Below are 19,174 nucleotides of genomic sequence, written 5' to 3' on the forward strand. Positions count from 1 at the left end.
AATTTAAAAAAAATAACGTGACCCTTCTACATATATAAATAAGTAACCAGAATAATATTCTTTCTCAAAAGTCAGTAGGATTATCTCCAGCAAAAAATACTCTTTTCCATGCTGACATATGTGGTAGTATAAGAACAGATTTAAAAATTTTTAAACTAATAAGAAGTAAGGCAAGCTCTTTTATATAGCGAATAACATAGAGAGAAAATAGTTGTAGGCTTAGAGAAGAAGAAATTAAATTTATTTCTATAGAAACAAAAAACCAATGGAGTAAAAATAATTTAGAATCTTTAGCACAAGGAAAACACAACCCAAGTGTAGTAAGTTTGGCACATGGGTTGTTTTCTTCTTTTGCTTAAGATACTAGTGTTTCTTTGCCCCACAGTAAAGGGAGAATATAAATTATTTCCATGATTCAACATAATGTGTGAACCACAAAAAGCCTTTGATTCTTTATTAAGATCAATCTGTAGGCACTTACAGTATTTTCTTGTCCAAAGCCTTTACTGGAGGATTGAAAGGTTTCTAATGATGGTGAAGTGACTCTGATGAAATGGTCCCATGATTTAAATTTTTATACCAAAATCTTCATGTAACTCAGTAATTAATGTATATGTATGTTTATATATATATATATATATATATATATATATATATATATATATATATACACACACACACACACACAGGTATATAACATGTAGGTAGTGGATCAAAAACACAATTACATTTCATTTAAAAGTGATTTTTAAAATTTGAACATTTGCTTAGAATGTTGTGATTGCTGTTGCTTTCAGTAATTTTTGTACTTTGTTTAATACCAAAATTTAAATTTAAAAAAGCAATAGAAAACAACATAGGAATACCTTATGATAGTCTGAATAGGAGAGGCTTTTCCAAGCAGCATATAAACATAGGAGTCATAAAGATGATCTGTGACTTGCACTACATCTGAAAATAAAAGTTTGATGCAAGAGAAAGAAAAATAAAACAAAGTGAAAAGACAAATAGCAAAATTAGAGAAATATTTGCAGTACAATATATTGTTGTTGAATATCTTTACCCAAATATTTTCACAGTGATACAAACTTGTAAATGTATTTGACAATATTTAATTGACATGTCAAAAGAATCAGTGCACAGTGTAGATGTCGGGAACAGTTTTAGTGCTGTTTTCATGCTATTTTTAAAAAAATCTAAATTCTGCAATAGGTGTTTCATGTTATGATTCAGCATCATCTCTGAGCTCAGACTATACTCTCAAAACCTTAGGGACAAGAAGTAGCATGGTTCAGGAGGAACCAAAGTCATTTAAAAGCCAAATTAGTCAGCCCTTGAATAATTCTAACTTCTGTGCTGATTTCCAGTGGAGAAAATGAGAATACTCCTTCTTCACTACTCTGCTCCATGGACAGTTTGGGAGATGGAATTGTTCTTTCCGCATTTGTTAAATCAGGGAATTTCTAAGATTCCTTCCAGCTCTAAAATTCTCTAGTTCTATGAATATCTCCATTATTATCATTACACCTCATTTTCCTTAAAGAATGTTAAATCAGTAGTCTCTTATCTTAGATCTATCTTTGTGAGAAAGAGTAAAGAAAAGTGAATTCGGTTTCTTCATGATTAATGCATCTGTCAAATTCTTTCCAAGTAGCAAATTAAGTTATTGTGTTTTTTCATGAATGCAAATCAAAGCCGTGCAAACTATTGTGGTAAAACTTAGCAGTCCTTTTTCATAAATTAAAGGTAACTGATTTAATGTTAATGAAAGGAACTATATTCAAATACAAATTTTAATAACTTGGGTGGAAAGAAAATTTTAGACTTTATAAGCTTTTCCTTACATAAAATTCATGTAACTTGAACAGAAAGTCATTAAAATGTAATTTTCTATAGTGAAGCCTGTATTAATTACCTTGTATGAAACTCTGAAGAGTTCCTTAATAAATGTCTGGTCCTATGTGTCCCTGAGAAGAATTGTCTATTGATTAGTTAATTATCTCAAACCAAGGGCCCCAGATTCAGTTTTTGATGATCACTGTCTTACCTTTTTCCTTTTTTGAATATTCTCATCAAAACCAGAAATGAAAGGTTTTTTTCTTTTTCTTTTTCTTTTTTTTACATAGGGAGTAGTTTGCTTCTGTTCATATTGATAGTACAAAGAGAACCAGTATAAATTTAATAGAATATTTTGTAAGTTGTTGGTTCTTAGGACTTAATCTAAAACTCCATGCATATACGTATGTGTTTATATGTGTGAAAAGCATCTTTTTTAGTAGGATAAGATTTTAAGAATGATTTTAGAAACGCGTCCTGTGAGCTTGATTCCCTCATACTTTTAAGATTATTAAATTCATTTCAATAGGATTGTAAGAAATAAAGGCATCTCCAAACTCACTGAGGTAACTATCCCACAAACCTCATTTTCTAGAATACTTATCCTGAAGAACATGAGACAATCAAAATCAGTATTTTCTTTTGCATTTGTATTATAACTGCATTTAATGCTTTTTTTTCACTTAGTTCAACTAGTAGAAATTTCAACTTTTTATATTGACTAAATAAACGAACTATAGGAGCTAATTTATGCTTATGTTTTGTTTTGTTTTGTTTTGCGGTACGCGGGCCTCTCACTGCTGTGGCCTCTCCCGTTGCGGAGCACAGGCTCCGGATGCGCAGGCTCAGCGGCCACGGCTCACGGGCCCAACCACTCTGCAGCATGTGGGATCTTCCCGAACTGGGGCACGAACCCGTGTCCCCTGCATCGGCAGGCGGACTCTCAACCACTGCGCCACCAGGGAAGCCCAGTGCTTATGTTTTTTAAAAGGAAAAATTTGCAGATGCTAAGTTTGGTTGCAAATATTTCATACTGGGATTTAGGGATTTTTGTATAATAATAAAAGTACCTGGTGGTTTTAATATTAAAATTTGCAATATTCACTAAATTCAAAAGGTAGTGCCAGCTTAGATTTAATCTTCACTTAATTCTAGGGCTAATTATTTAAATTGAGAAAGGGAAATCGTTGACACACCGTATCTTATTTTTATGTCATACTTAAAATCATAAAAATCGATAGAACGATGAAATTAAAACTGAAATACATCCAAAATCTTTTTGTCTCATAATCTAAGAACCAGAGAAGTGCCAAGTGTGAAGGAGCTCATGCTTGAGAAGGTCAGAAGGCCCAATTAGTTTATCTTGACTCCAGGGTTTTAGTTTAAGAAAAAAATGAACTCATTGAGGAGCACTATAGTCTTCCTGTGATGAACATATGTAGTATTTTTCACCCACTTTTTAGTTTATCTTGGCTGCCTTAATATCTTCTTTCAAAATGTCAGCAGTGATTAGACTACATTATCGATAATTAATGTGAACTTTTATCTCAAAGCTAATTTTGAGTAATGCTAGAACAAAACACGTCAATATATTAAAGATTGAAAGTTGAACAGATTGCTTTTGTATATAAAACATATTTTTTTCTCTTTTCAGTTCACCTTTCTTTTCAAATATCAATCCAATGTAAATGTTTGAGAAAGGTTAAATAACCTGTGAGAGAAGCACCTCTTGAAGTTTGGTGGTATAGTTCCTAAAATTTTTTCAAAGATTGTGCTAGAGATCCTTGCATATTAAAATATTGGCCATTTTGGGAAGTTTAGGAAATATTTCCTCATGTACCTGGTCTAAGGTGGTGTGGCTATGGTTGATACGCTATGTTTAATTCACATTTTAATGCCAATGCTCCATATATATATATATATTTTTTTTGTGGTACGCGGGCCTCTCACCTTTGTGGCCTCTCCCGCTGTGAAGCACAGGCTCTGGACGCGCAGGCTCAGCGGCCATGGCTCACGGGCCCAGCCGCTCCGCGGCGTGTGGAATCTTCCCGGACCGGGGCACGAACCCGTGTCCCCTGCATCGGCAGGCGGACTCTCAACCACTGCGCCACCAGGGAAGCCCCAATGCTCCATATTTTAAAGTTATCTTCATGTGGCATCATGTGTCCTGTTTCCTTCTTCTAAACAGGCTTTTTCCCAAATTAAAACTTAGTCATTTAAAATTACTAAATAATATATTTCACCCCACAGGAATACTAGAGATTTATTAGACGTTTGCCCCGAACCTTGCTTCTGCCATGTTTAATTACACATCTAAATGAAGGCCATGCTCAGAATGGGAGTGTAACAACTCTTCACGTTGGATGATAAGCTTCAGAATATGATCTAGTCAAACACAAAGGGCACCATGGCTGGATACGGATATGAACAGTTCAAACAGCCAGGTAATTCAGTCACCTACAATTCAATTGCTTTTATTTGAATTCAAATTAAATTTTGAATATAACTAGTTTAGCTGTTGATTCAGCTGGGACAGTTCTGGCCAAGCAAGTAGGTTCTTTTTTACAAAGACAGTCCATACTTCATCTCAGGTAGCTCACCCAACATTTGTTACAGATCACGTTGTCTATAATCCCCTTCAAAGAGTGCTCTAAACTTGCAACTAAGAGTCCTACTGATAGACAGTGGACATCTAAGTCATGAGCATTAGGATCTGCTTTTCTGTAACACTGACTTTCCGTCCTTTGCAAATTATTCTAACTCTGTAGAAATAATGGGTAGCCCTTTGGCATTGTGGCTCATTAGCTCAAGATCAATATTTTTGCTTCTCTATTTTCTTCTCTCGATCCTCTGTTGACCAAAGAAATAAGAACAACTGGTTGACTATTTGCAACTCTAGAAAGTGAAATGAGAATGATATATGATTAATTAAAATCTGCAGTTATTCATAGAGGACTTGCTTTTGTTTTGATTATCATGATCTCAGTTGGTCAAAATGCTTTTAAAAAGGTAGTTTTACACACACACACACACACACACACACACACACACACACAAAGCAGGGAAGACTCAACATACTTAGTCAATTATAAATAAGCCATTTATAGTTTGTCCTTTCAAAATCCCCTTTTACGTTTTTTTTTAGGGCAAGTCATAAGTACCTTTGCGAATAATAATTATAATCTGCATTTCTCCAACTTTAGTAAGTGTTTGGAGTAAGGAATATGAAACCAAATCTGACAAAATATATGTACTTTTTAAAACCTGATAGTACCATACTTCTGTTACACTCTACTTTCTTAGATTCAATGCCTCTAAAATGTAAGTTTCTTTTCCTTATTTAAAATTTTTTTTTCCTCTAATTATGGGAACTCATCATGGACCATTGGGCTGAAAGTCAGCGGCAGCTGGGTGGTGAACTGGCCCCTTGCCCAGATCTCAGAGTAAGACTAATTTGAAAACCCTTTACAAAATGCAGACCAGAGCCTTGCGCTTAGAAGATCCTGCTCTAATCAACCATTGATCATAAGAGATTTCCTTTATTGACCTGAAAGCAAGTTTTTTCATCTTTCTGCTAGCTGAGGCACTTACTGAAAGTAAGTGGATGACATCTAAAGTGAATATGCCAGATAAAGAGGGCAAAGTCTTCCACCCCTCCCCACAAGTGACATTCTGACTGTGTCCAGTGGGCCTTCTGTAATCACATGTGCTCGTAAGAATTTCTGTCTCCATCCATCATCTCTTGACCCACTTCATTGCTACCTATGAGGAGCCTCTGGTCAGCAAGATGTCCCTTCTACAGATACACTTGGAAACTCACTTAGGAAACTGTAGTCCAGGCTTGTGGAACAGTGTGTGAGAATTCTCTTTGTATATGGAGATAACTTGGAGTGAACGCAGAGCAATGTTTATCCCCCTGGATATAACATCAGAAAGTTCCAGGTGACTCTGACGTCTGCTCCCTCTATGATTTACTTGCCTGTAGGGTTTGAAAGGTTTCCACTAGTGCTGACTCTTTGTGACACTTCTCAATTTACAGTAGCTCAGAGGCCAGATTCATTCCTCCCAAAGGCAAAGTGGGGCAAACTGATACTTTTTTCACTCAGAAGGGTCAGCATTTATGGGATGTACTCAGTCAGATTCTCAAAATTGCATCAGAGAATGAAGGTTTCTTTTACAGTATCCGCTTTGAGATTAAAGGAGTTCATTTAAACAAACTACTTCCCCAAAGTCCCTGTTTTGAATTATTGGAGAGAATGTGTACTATCTGGGGTCCTGGATCACTTAGCAAACATCAGAGGAATGGTTTGAAGTCCATTTTGAGAAATATACTGTCCAACTATACTGCCTTTTCCTTCAGCAAAAGAGATTTATCAAGGATCAATTTGGCTACAGACACATCTGTTTTTGTTAAAATGCCTTTGGCCATTAAGTTATCCATAATAACTTTTGGTAAGGTCTAAGAAATTTATAATAATATTAATGGAAAAATCATGATTCTGTATAGCATTTTCTCATCCATTTTATCTAAATGGCCAGAGGTGAGGATTTGCATAATTTTATCTTTTTTTCCCTCCCATTTTTGTAATGATCTGAGTTTTTATATAGAAGGCATAAATTTGCTTTACCATTGGAGTTTGTTAAAATTGTATTTTGACTTTGCAGAGATAGTTGTATGTTTTCAACTTCTTTTAATGTTGAAATTTCTTTTAAAATATTGACTCATGAACTTAGAGGAGCAGAAACATCACCCTGGACTCTTAATAAAATTCATTTTTTTGGTTGGTGCTTGTTTTTTAATATTCAGTGGAGTTTATCTGTGTAGAGGATATAAGCCCTGTAACTGTCTCCTATACTCTCCTGTAAATGCTGTGGAAAGCAATGATTCACATCACCACCCAACACTGTTTAACCTTGATTTAAAATTGTAATCTAATTTCTTTTAAAAAAAAATCATTTGTGTTTTTGTGTTGGCTCTAACATTGAACAATCTCCAGGGAGATCTCAGAACACGAAAGATGAACTGATTTTTCCTTTTGGGAAGTGGTCCACCCAGGAACGAGGGGAGCTTATGGTCGAACTACCAAAGTTGATTTAAAATACTAAAAGTCTCTGCAAAGACATTCAGGGAGAGTTAAATTGCTAATGCTTTGATGCCAAGCAAGTGTGGCAGCTGCTTCAGTTTTTCATGAATATTGTACACACAGCCACACATATTAAAACCTGTTGAGGGACAAGCCTGGGGCTTCCCTGGTGGCGCAGTGGTTGAGAGTGCGCCTGCCAATGCAGGGGACACAGGTTCGTGCCCCGGTCCGGGAAGATCCCACATGCCGCCGAGCGGCTGGGCCCGTGAGCCATGGCCGCTGAGCCTGTGCGTCCGGAGCCTGTGCTCCGCAACGGGAGAGGCTGCAACAGTGAGAGGCCCGCATACCGGAAAAAAAAAAAAAAAAAAAAAAAAATACCAAGCCTGATGCTCACTAGTATAGCTCTCACACTCAGGACATGAGCACACCCAGTTCTCAGGAAGGGGCTGGACACTTTTGCAGCACAGTGGCATCATGCAGGTAACTCTCCCCTGGGTCACCTTCTTGGACAGTATATTAACGATAGCCACACTGGTGCTGTGGTGTCCCTCGCCTGCCCTGCCTGATTCCCACCCTCCTCTCAGTAACTTCTCTGCAACTAAGTACAAGGATTAGAGAAACAAGGAGGAGGCCAGCCTATATTTCCAAATACCTTTAAGGTAAAGTAACACTGAGACTTGTAATCTAATTCTAATCAGAATTCACCTCCTTAGAAGCACACAGCATCATGATCCATCATTTAATTCTCATTCAAGTAATGTTTATTGACCACCCATCATAGACTAACCATTGGGATATAAAGATGAATGAAAACATAATCCCCACTTTCAAGGTGCTCCCAATTGTGAGGGGTAGGCAGAGTTATAAAGACAGAATTGTAATATAATCTGAAAAATTAGAAAACTAAACTTAAAAAAATGTCTATTAGGTTGTTCTCAGATTGCTAGATGTAAGATCAAGTCCCAGGCTGGTCTTTGACGCTGCCCAGTCTCTTCACTTTTCCAATTTGAGACTTAAGAGCCAGTTTCTTTACCCGTGTTATTGGCATCATAAAAACCACACCTAACAAACAGTAAGTACAACTCACACCTCCTATTACCAGTGTGGTTCTCACTGGGGTGGAGTATGTCCATTCCTTCCCAGCTAGCAAAAGCAGACGCAGATCTCTAACAAGGAAATTCTTGAACCCAGCCAGTCCCCTGACTTCACAGTGATGCTTGTGGCAGCCATGTGAGAGCATGTGTGAGAGACGAGGCCAGCAATGATACTGGGTCCTCCATGCTGGCCTGATGAAGAAAGGCAGCTGCAGTCATAAATTCGTCAAGCCAGAAGTGACCTTAGCAGCCACCTACTCCAACTTCCTTCCAAGAGAAATCTCTCAAGGAACGTTCTGAATTTCAAATCAAGAAAAGCTTGGAAGCCACAAACTCAGCTGGCTTATAGTTGTCATGGAATTTGGGAGCTATTTGTTGCAAACAGAAGCAGGATCCACAGGTCATAGCCAACCACCGCCTAGTCTTACAGAGTCTGTGGACTGTCTCAGTCCTGGCTTTCTTCTACCTCTCTGGGTGTTCGGATCGTCTCATGGGCTCTGCTCCTCCATTACCAGTCCTCTTCTTGGTCGTTCTCTCTGTCTTACTCTCTTTCTACCAGACCTTACCCACTCCAGTGGCAGAGACTGCTGGCTCTGCACCCAAGACTTCCACTTCCCTCCCCTGGCGGAGACTTGTTTCTGGGAAGTAGTACCCGCTAACAGCATCGAAACAGAGTGTCTTGAGCTTTTCTGGCCCACGGTGGTTTAGAAGGGGTTGAACCTTTTTTACCCTCTTATCTCCCACCTGCCCCCTAGACATCAATGCTCAAGGCAGCCCTGGAAACCCCAGATTGAAGATGGCAGAAGCATCATCAGTCTGGGTCCCCGAGTAACTGCATAAAGCAGGTGCTGTGCTTCTTTCCTCTTCGCCCACACACGTCCTGACACCCATCAGGACTCCCACCTCAGACTTTATACAGTGAGAAATGAACCTCTCTTTTGCTAAGCCACTGAGATTGCAGGGTTTAACTGTTGTAACGACTAGCATTATCCATCCGTACAATTACAGTCTTCAGACTCAATTCATGCAGATCACCACAAGTCTACCTCCCTGGACTAGACTTATTCCCGGGCTTCACACCTGCATATCCAACTAGACATCTCCACTACGACGCCCCACAGGTCATCAAACTCAGGATGTCCAGAACTAAGCAAATGAGCCACCACCATTCACACTCCCTGACTCTTCCTGTTCCTCCTTCATAGGGTAGTAAATAGCATTTGTATGCGTCCAGCCACCCAAGGCGTACCAAACTGTACGTGTGAGTCGTACTAGGCTTCTCCCTATTTTTAATCTCCCGTATTAATCTTTCCTGAATATCTATCCTGTTCATCCCTTTTCTCTCTCCTTATTGTCGCTTTCTTATCTGGTTTTAATAATCATAGCCTCATCCACCACTCCAGTCTGTCAGTGCTACCGGTAGAGGTGTCTCTTTGAGATAAAAATCTGATTGTGCCTCTTCACTCCTAAAAATCATGTGACCCCCTTCTGCTTACCTCTCTTTCTTCCCTCTCATCATTCTCCCATTTGCACCTGTGTTCCACCCATAGCAACTGTCCTGACGTTTCCCAAATATCCTTTCTGTCCATGCTGTTGAAGTTTTAGTTTCCTCTACCCAGAACATACCACACCCCTCATGCCAGTGCTCTTTATCTGACAACTTCCGTCTCCTCTTTCAAACCTCAGCTCAGAGATCATCTCTCCCCTGGGAATCTTTGATCTCCACACCCACCTTGCAGATCTCACCTTTATCTTTCTTTCCCTCTTGCCTTGTGCCAACTTCATAGAATTTGTCTCTGTGTGATTGTCAGCAAATCTACGAGCTCTTGCACCATTGTCATCACTTGATGCTATGTGGTAATGACTCTGACGACAACCAGCCTCAACCACGCTGCCTGCAATACGCCCTCAATGCGTGTTTATGGATTTAACCTGTATTGTCATCTACTCCTATCTACATAAATGGATAAAATAATGCATATAAAGTGCGGAGGGTAATGCCTGGCATATCATATCAATGTTAACAGAACAGTTATTGTTTATATTATTATTGTTGTTTTTATAACATCAACATTAATTAATGCCTTTGACCATAACTAATTTTACATCCCTACCAATTTTTGCTTTTCTTTTTCTTTTGGTTCACAATCGCATGTTAGTCATTTGCACCAAATCAGCAGTTTCCTTCTAACGGCTATAAAGTGAGCAGAGTGCAAGTCAAAGGATCTGGAGTCCTGGGTTCAGGTCCCCCATAACCACCAGCTGTGCAAGCCTGAACTAGTCATTTAATTACTCTGTGCCTCGTTCTGGCCATCTGTGAAGCAAGGACAAAAATAGCTTCCTGACCCACTTCAACAGAACCTAGATAATTAACATAAAAGCATTTTTAAAGTCTAAAAAAATGGATGAAAGTTAATTATTAGTGGTATCTGTAATAGTACAAGCAATATTAATACAGTGTTTTCTCTGTTGAATATTGTCATTCATCTGTTTTGCCGTTATCACTTTCAATTATTTTTACATTCCTTAATGAGCAGGCAACGCGCACAAGTCATCCATACGTTCGTGAGCAAGTTCTCAATTTTATTATCCAAAACATCAAAATAATTCTGGCTTGAGTTCTAAACACAGTTATCACCTCACAGACGGTGTTGCTCTAAACTGATACTGTCTGTGGGTCTTTGAATCCATCTTTCTATCAAATTTTGTCCTTTATTAGGCATTCCACATGATAGTCATACTGAGTTTTGAATGCATTATTGAATGAATGAGTGATCCTAAAGGATAGAGGCAAAATCTTGAGTGCCCAATGTTTGATCAATTTCCAATTTGACTTCAAACGTCCCACTTGTCGTTAACGATGATGATGATTGACATTTCTGAGCTTTTATGTGCCAGGCACTTCTCCAAGCCCTTCACATTCAATCCTCACAATAACTTGGTCAAAAGAATATATGAGCTTGACCCACTATAATGTAATAAGCACCATGAGGTACAGAATCTTTTATGTCTTGTCTGTCTTATTCACTGCTTAACCCTTAGGGACCAGAGCAGTACCTGGCATATAGTAGGCACTCGAGAAGTAATAATTGAATGAAGTGATATGCTGTTTAAACAATTTTTTGACCCTTAGGACTTTGGAGTTTTCTGAATATTTGTAATTTGATTTCTTATTATTAGTGGTAGTAACTTATTCTGTTATTGAAATTATTAACTCGCTTTGTATAATACTCTATAGTTTGTAAATACTTTCACATATAATCCCTTTTAATCTAAAGCAAACAATGACATGGTACTACTAGAAATGCTAAAATACAATGTCTCTACCTAATGAAAATTAAAATGTTGCTATTTTTACAAAACTGCTATAGTTCAATTTCTTCAGTGAACAGTAAGCTCTTCAATTAAATTAAGGATAATTAGGTTTTAAAATAAGGGATTATCATATATCATATTTTTTTAATTGAAGGAAGGAAATACTAGGAAATATTTTCCCAGTTGCCTTGGAGACAGGAAATTCTCAATTGGAAATTTACTTAAAAACATGGAGAGGTAGCTGCAGAGCTGGTTCTTATAATGTTTGTGGCTCTCAAAAAAGAATCACAAAATATTTTCAATGAATCAGTAAAATTTCCTAGTATATAATTAAAATCAGAACTGATATGATCTAAAAGAAGCTTTACTTGTGAAGAACCATGAGGATTTGCAGTAAACAATGACTTGAGACAGTAATGGCCATGATTTGTTCAGCTCATTCTAAATACAGGGAATAGTTCACATAAAATTCAGGGAGTGCTCAGCACTGTGGTGCTAGAGTAGGATTACATTTTGTAGAACCTTTACTGTGTGCCTTTAAATTAAACTTTAAAATGTTATGATGTGTTGGGAATCCCCTGGCAGTCCAGTGGTTGGGACTCTGAGCTTTCACTGCCGAGGGCCCGCCAGGGTTCAATCCCTGGTCGGGGAACTAAGATCCCGCAAGCCGCGCAACACAGGAAAAAAAAAAAAAAGGATGTGTTAAAGGCCAAACAAAATTTTATAACCAGAATACAATTATCATTTGTATTTAAACATTGACATCTGTAGTTGTCACTGGTTTCTAGTAGGTGAAGGGAAACATTTCTTTAAACTCTCAGACAAATACAGTCCATTTGTCATTCCGGTCCATTTGTCATTCCGGTGTCTTCAGCACTTGAAGTATTTCAATTTTTGTTCAACAATATAACCTTTGGAGTTTTGCCTAATAATGACTTCAGTTGTGCTGGTCTTCCAACAGATAAATTAAAGTGGAAATGCATATTTTCTAATTATTCATCCAGCCCTAGTTGCATATTGGCAAGGGTGGCCACACTGAATGTTAAATTAAGTCTGCACAACAGCTAGAGTCTATGCAACATCAGAGTTTCCCAAAGTCACTTTCTTAATTGTGTGAAGGATAGCCAGGGCTCTGATCAGTAGTATGTAGCTATATACAATCAGAGAGAAAACATTTAAACATCCCAGCATGGTATTTCCATTTAAATCTGGTTACAGTGAAGTAAAACTGTAGCCAGTAAAGGTCTAGAAGAACTACAAATATAAGCCATAAAAGAAGACAGATAGTAAATGAGGTAGTAAAAACATTTCAGCAGGGCAAACAGTTAACAGCGCTCGTTCAAGTCTTCCTGAAGCAGGTTGTGCAATTCACTACAGACCCTGAACCATTCCCTGAGCTCCACTTACACCCGCAATTAACCTTTCACACCTAATGAAGCTGTTTTCTTGGGAAATTAAAATATATAGTGGTGCCTGCTCTTACACAGACTTGGGAGGAGAGCATTTCAAAATGAATGACTTATCTGAGGCTTTGTTCAAATGTAAAATGGAAGTGCTATGTTTGTATATAAAATGAGGCAATTTCATTTGACATGCAGTATTTTATTACTGTACTTATTAATTGTTCTGCATAAGTGTAAAAAAACACACATCAGTAATTTTATGATTAGATTGTTACTGCTGGCGTCTACTAATACCATTTCACTTCCATTAGGAAAAGCTAGAGTTTTACTAAAGATAACTAAATTCCTGATGTTTCTCCTTGGTGGTTTTGCAAATTTAGTGGTTTTAGAAAGATATATTTACGATTTAAATATTTAGCTTTACTCATTTCCATCGCTTCCTCTTTAGGGCATGCCTGCACATGTTTATTGAGAAACGAAGTTCTTAAATTTAGGAGGAAAATACTGTTTTTATCCAAGGTCCTGGGTAAAGGCCTGATTTGGGTGCATCTTCTACTTTTACTAAATACCTCTGGTAGCTCTTAGCATCCAAACCAGTAACAGCTAAACTGTGCCCATGTGCGGAAAGAAATCTGCATGGTCCCAAAGAAGTCTGCTTCCTTCCCAGCTTGTCCTGCCCTGGGTGAAGCAGAGCAGCCACTGGTGATGTTCCCCATTATCGAGCACCAGTTCAAAATGCCAAGAGGCCATGGAAATGGAATAGGAAACAGAAGATGGCACTTTCTTTCTTATGAGGTTTATAATTCATATTTAAATAATCTAAATGTCATAGTGTCTGGTATTTAAGAACTAAAAGTGCAAAAAGGTAAAGCTTATAATAAATATTTAAACCCCAGCATTTTTATTGAATCTACTGGCATATTTTGATGTAAATTTTGCTAGCCTGCAGCGTCTGTGCATCATCTTGACATGGTAAATGAAATTCCTTTAGAACACCAGTCTAAAATAATGAATTGTTCCCCCAGTTAATTGTATTGCTTTGATAACAAGGAACTGTGCTAGGCCTAGAGAACACAATAAGTGGATTTCACCAGATGATCTGTGTGACTTTTTGAAAAATGATCTTCTGGACTGACCCTATTTTAATGGAACTCTAATGGCACGGGGGTGTGCCACTGTGCAGCCTCCTACCAGGAGGAAGCACTTTCTCCTAGGGCACGGGGAGTGTGGGGTCATCGGCAGAAAACCTCTCACCGGGAAAAAGTTCCTCGGGAAATCTCAACCAGGAGAGAGCGTTTGCATCACAGGGTGATATGGAGAACTTACTTCTAAGTTGCTTTTATTTTATTGATACATATTTTTTTTAATCCAGAGAAGATCTCAAGCTACCTTTATTTCTTCATTGTCATTGTGAAAATGAACCAAGACCAACCCAATTACAAGCAAAGATTATTTATTCAGTACTTGCCATATAGCAAGGGAGTCATCCACCATCGCTTGCTTGCACTGTGGCAGAGTGCCAACGTGTGGGAACATTTTATAATGGAAAAAAGAGAAAGCTTCAAGTATATGCTGATTGGAGGCTGTCGGCACCAGAAAGCTGGAAAGCTGGCGACAGGCTAACTAGAAGCGGGGCATTCTATGTGGTTGCTGCATATTTCCCTTTCTCTTATTGGTCCTAAGTTGCAAGCAGGGACAAACATTAGGGAAGCTGTCAGTTATTAATGAAGTCCTGGCTGTTTGGGGCCCATTGTTATGGGGTAATTGACTCCCTGGGTTGTTACTAGAGGTGGCAGTCTGACTCCTACAAGCCTGACATAGCAGGCTGGCTTCTTGTGCTGGTTATTACAGATAAGAGACTGGTTTCCTGTGCAGGTTGCTACAGCCTGTGGGCCAGAGTTCTGTTTCTGTATATGGTCAGGCCATTGTGTTTGTATCCTCAGTCTCTCACCAGCATATAACTGTTACATTCTGGGGGAGAAGGGGAGCAATATTGTCTTTCTTTAAAGAGCTACTGACTTGACTTTTCTTTTTCTCAATTAAGAAAATTTGATTCCTTAGCTGAAAGGTAATGATAGAAATTAATTTCTCTCTCTCTTTTTTCATGAGTCTTCCACACACTAGACAATTTAAGAAGACAGGGTTCTTGTCTCTCCTGTTTACTCTTGTGTCCAGGGCCTCTTATAGGTTGAAGGAGGACCTAGCAATTTCTGGGTTGTTGTTGCTGTGTTTTAATGTTCTCCGTATATTAAAGTACGAAGAAATTCAAGCATAGTAATAAAAACTTACACTTAACAATTTGACACAAGGCGTGCACACACACACACACACACACACACACGAGTTATTTTGATTATTGTGCTGTTTGTAATTAAATTACAGGATTTAAAATGCAGAAGAACTCATGGTTTGCCACCAGCTGTGTGGTCCAGTGAAGGACTCAAGCTTAAATTTGAATGAAATGAAAGCATCATTTGGCCCATTAAGACGATAAGACCTGGGCAAGTGGCCCTCTGAGCGACCTCTGTGAGTACACATGGTGGACACTCAAATATCACTGCCTGGAGGAAAGCAGGGTTTCCCTCATACATATTGCCATTTGTACAGAATCTGAAAATTCAGTTAATTGTTCAGTTTTCATAGGAAAGGACAGATAGCTGTCAAATTAAAAATAAGCATGATTTGTAATTTTAGTTTTAAATTAAGGACTGAAATATGGTTTATGATTGATTATTTTCAGCTGAATGTGTTTCTAAGCTTACACACCATTAGTAAACCCAGATCTCACATTCACATACCCTGAGATACAAAGATACAGTGACAGTTTAGGATTAGCATAGAATTTCCTGTTTGGGCCACTTAAACTGTTTACTTCTCTCTTGGCTCTGTATCTTCTGTATGGAAAACAATGTTTGCAGCTACATGTAAGTGGGAAAGTGTTGTTTCTCAGGGCTCCTTTGGACGAGGTCATGCCACAGTTTAATGAATAACATGATTTCATATTTGGATGCTGTGGTCACTGGAATTAGTGTAAGTGATCTCTGTTCACATTAAAAGAGACGTATATTATTTGTCATATTTGGCTGTCTCTGGATAAGATGGTACCAAAGATGAAATAACAAAAGGTTGTAAATTTTGCCAGAAGTGTGCCAAGAGATCTGTGGAAACTTAAGGTCTGTCTGTGCTGAACTTTCACTTAGCACAACCACGGTCTCTGATTTTTTGTAAATAATGTGCTTCGGCTCCCTCCCTTACAGAAATAACAAACTAATTATTTCTCACAGCATAATAAGTGGTTAAAACATCTATTTTGGACACTTCAGATGTTCATATGTGCTCTTCAAAGGTCAAGAAAGTAAATTTTACTTAAATTTGAACCTTTGAACTTATGTTATCCCTAAGAAACTCAGGATAATTATTAATATCCTGAAAGAGTAGGTTACTTAACATCAACCCTTAAAAACTAAATATGTAAGATTATCAGCCTAGCCAGTGATGACTGTAACTTTTTAATCCCTTCCCTCTCTAACACCATTAATTTCTCCTTCTCCATAAATACCTTCTCTTCTGTTTTCAAATGTACTTGAAACTCCTTTTATCTTTAAAAAAATGTATATGTACTCAGATAATCATATGTATTCACGTACATCTCATCTGACCCTGCTGCTTCCCCTACGTACCAGCTTACTTACCTCTTTCCATCGACAAACATCTTGCACATGAGACTTATGTCTGTTGGCCACACTCCCTCTCACTCCATTCCCTGCTTAACTGTCAGGCTTCCATCCTCAGTTAAGTATGGAAATGACTCAAGATCACCAGCATCTTCCTTGAGGAAATCCAAAAGCCTCTTTAGCAAGCCTCACATGCTGGCCCCTTAGGTACTTTTTTGCAGACGCCTTGACTTCTCTCCTCCCTTTACTTCCACAGCACTGCGCTAGGCGAGTCGAACTTCCTCTTACAGTGTCCATTTCCCCACACTGGCATTTCCTCCTGTTCATGAGTCTCTGGAGGTCCGTTCTTGCCAGGTCATATTTGAGACTTACCTAGAATAAATTGACTCACAGGAATGAACTAATTCAATGACACCTTGTATAGGATGAGATCCAAAAGTGAGGCCTTCCTCTAAGAGCAGCACATGGAGAAGATGTCTATGAGAGCTCAGGGACTGGTTCAGCTCAATTCACAGTCAAGTCTCCAAGACTTTAGGGAAGGGAAACTGGTGACCTCTTCTCAAAGCAAGCAGTCTGGTCTCGTGGTTTAGTATGGGGATATGACATATTTTATTTTACTCAAAAACCAAAACTAGATAAAATGATTCCTGTGTAGCTGTGATAAACCAGGGTATCTGGTTGAGCAATTGCTTGTATAAACTTAGGAAAGGCTTTACTATTCCTGAACATCTTACCAAATGTTCCTGTCAATCAATGGACAAAACAATGTAACAAAACAATATTCTTTCAATTACTTATGATAACTAGAGATCCACTTTTGTGCAGATAGTCTACTGATAATACGAATGGTCTTTTTCTTATATTTAAGACATCAGCTAAATTTCTACAAGTCATCTTTCTTCTATGAGCATCCACAACTCTATCCCTGGGGTACTTTCTTACTTCTTAAAAGCAATTTAAGAGAATGAAAAAACAGACTACAGACTGGGAGAAAATATTTTCCAAACATATACAGTGTCTCCTACATATGAACCTTCAAGTTGCGAACTGTCAAAGATTTGAACGTGCGTTCACACGTCCAATCACGTAATTAGTTTACATGTCTGGCGTACATGGTCATGCGCTTGCATCCTCTACAAGTGGTTGTGCTTTTGTGTACTTTACTGTACAGGACTGTATAGAGTGCCGTAGTACATTATCTTTATTTCAAGCCCAGGATGTCAGGAAGCAAACATAAAAGCAGCAGCATTGTAGCTGTACTACTATACTTTTCAAGGTACTGTACTGTAAGATTGAAAATGTTTTCTTTATTTTTTGTGTTTGTTTTTTGTGTATTATTTGTGTGAAAAGTATTTTAAATCTATTACAGTACAGTACTTATATAGCCGATTGTGTTAGTTGGGTACCTAGGCTAACTTTGTTGGACTTACAAACACTCTCTCAGAATGAAACTCATTCGTATGTAGGGAGCTTACAGTATCTGAAATGAAAAAGGACTGGTATCCAAAATGTAAAAGAAATCTCCTAAAAGACAACAATAAGAAAACAAACAAGAAAATTAAAAATGGGCAAAAGATCTGAACGGATACCTCACCTAAGAAGATTTACATATGACAAATAAGCATATGAAAAGATGCTCAACATCATATGTTATTAGGGAATTACAAATTAAAACAACCATGAGGGCTCCCCTGGTGGCACAGTGGTTGGGAGTCCTCCTGCCGATGCAGGAGACACGGGTTCGTGCCCCGGTCTGGGAAGATCCCACATGCCGCGGAGTGGCTGGGCCCGTGAGCCATGGCTGCTGAGCCTGCGCGTCCAGAGCCTGTGCTCCACAACAGGAGAGGCCACAGCAGTGAGAGGCCCGCGTACCGCAAAAAAAAAAAAAAAACAACCATGAGATACAGCTACATGGCTAAAATCCAGAACCTGACAACACCAAATGCTGACAAAGATGTGGTGCAACAGGAGCTCTCATTCATTGCTGGTGGGAATACAAAATAGCACAGCCACTTTGGAAGACAGTTTGACACTTTCTTACAAAGCTAAGACATAAAGTTACGTGTGATCCAACAATTGTGCTCCTAGGTATTTGGGAATTGAAAACTTATGTCCACACAAAAACTTGCACATGGGTGTTTATGGAAGATTTAATTCATAATTGCCAAAAATTGGAAGCAATCAAGATGTCCTTCAATAGGGGAACGGATAGACAAACTGTAGTACATTGATACAATGGAATATTATTTAGCAATAAAAAGGAATGAGCCACTGAGCCAAAACAAGATATGGTGGAACTTAAAGGCATATTGCTAAGTGAAATAAGACAATCTGAAAAGGCTACATACTGTATGATTCCAACCAAATTACATTCTGGAAAAGGCAAAACTATAGAGATATTAAAATATGATCAGTGATAACCAGAGGCTCAGGAGAAGGGGAGGGATAAATTGGTAAAGCACAGGGGATTTTTAGGGCAGTGAAACTATTCTGTATGATACTTTCATGGTGAGTATATGACAATATGCTTTTGTTGAAACCTATAGATCTTTGTGTACAGCACGAAGTGTGAACCCAAGTGTAAGCTGTGGACCTTACTTAAAAATCATGTATCAATATTGGTTCAATTTTTCTGTAAACCTAAAGCTGCTCTAATTTTTTTTAAAAAACCTTAATATACTGACTTTTGTTACACACACACACACACACACACACACACACAAAAAAACCTGAAAATTCTTTATACTTTTAGAACAAACGTGTGTTCA

The 19,174-nt window shown here is 38.3% G+C and overlaps 1 protein-coding gene and 1 long non-coding RNA gene across 5 annotated transcripts in view; one reads left to right on the plus strand and one right to left on the minus strand.

Annotated features, from left to right (window-relative positions):
• Positions 1–16,752, minus strand: part of LOC111172281 (uncharacterized) — a 31,979-nt gene extending 15,227 nt beyond the window's left edge. The window contains exons 1-3 of one of the 4 annotated variants that reach the window (XR_016388170.1): positions 16,425–16,752; positions 3,787–4,731; positions 867–951 (exon numbers count right to left, since the gene is read on the minus strand). This is a non-coding gene — a long non-coding RNA (uncharacterized LOC111172281). Of the gene's footprint in view, positions 1–866; positions 952–3,786 lie in introns of all 4 variants that reach the window. The other 3 variants (XR_016388171.1, XR_002643887.2, XR_002643886.3) reach the window with 3 other exon arrangements.
• The window catches only part of ATRNL1 (attractin like 1), a 683,604-nt gene that overhangs the window by 659,137 nt on the left and 5,293 nt on the right, over positions 1–19,174 (plus strand). The gene's annotated exons all lie outside the window — the stretch shown is intronic.

Source organism: Delphinapterus leucas, chromosome 16, assembly GCF_059928025.1.
Source record: "Delphinapterus leucas isolate spDelLeu-1000000601 "Yukka" chromosome 16, BTC_Dleu_Yukka2, whole genome shotgun sequence".
NCBI classification, from domain to species: domain Eukaryota; kingdom Metazoa; phylum Chordata; class Mammalia; order Artiodactyla; family Monodontidae; genus Delphinapterus; species Delphinapterus leucas.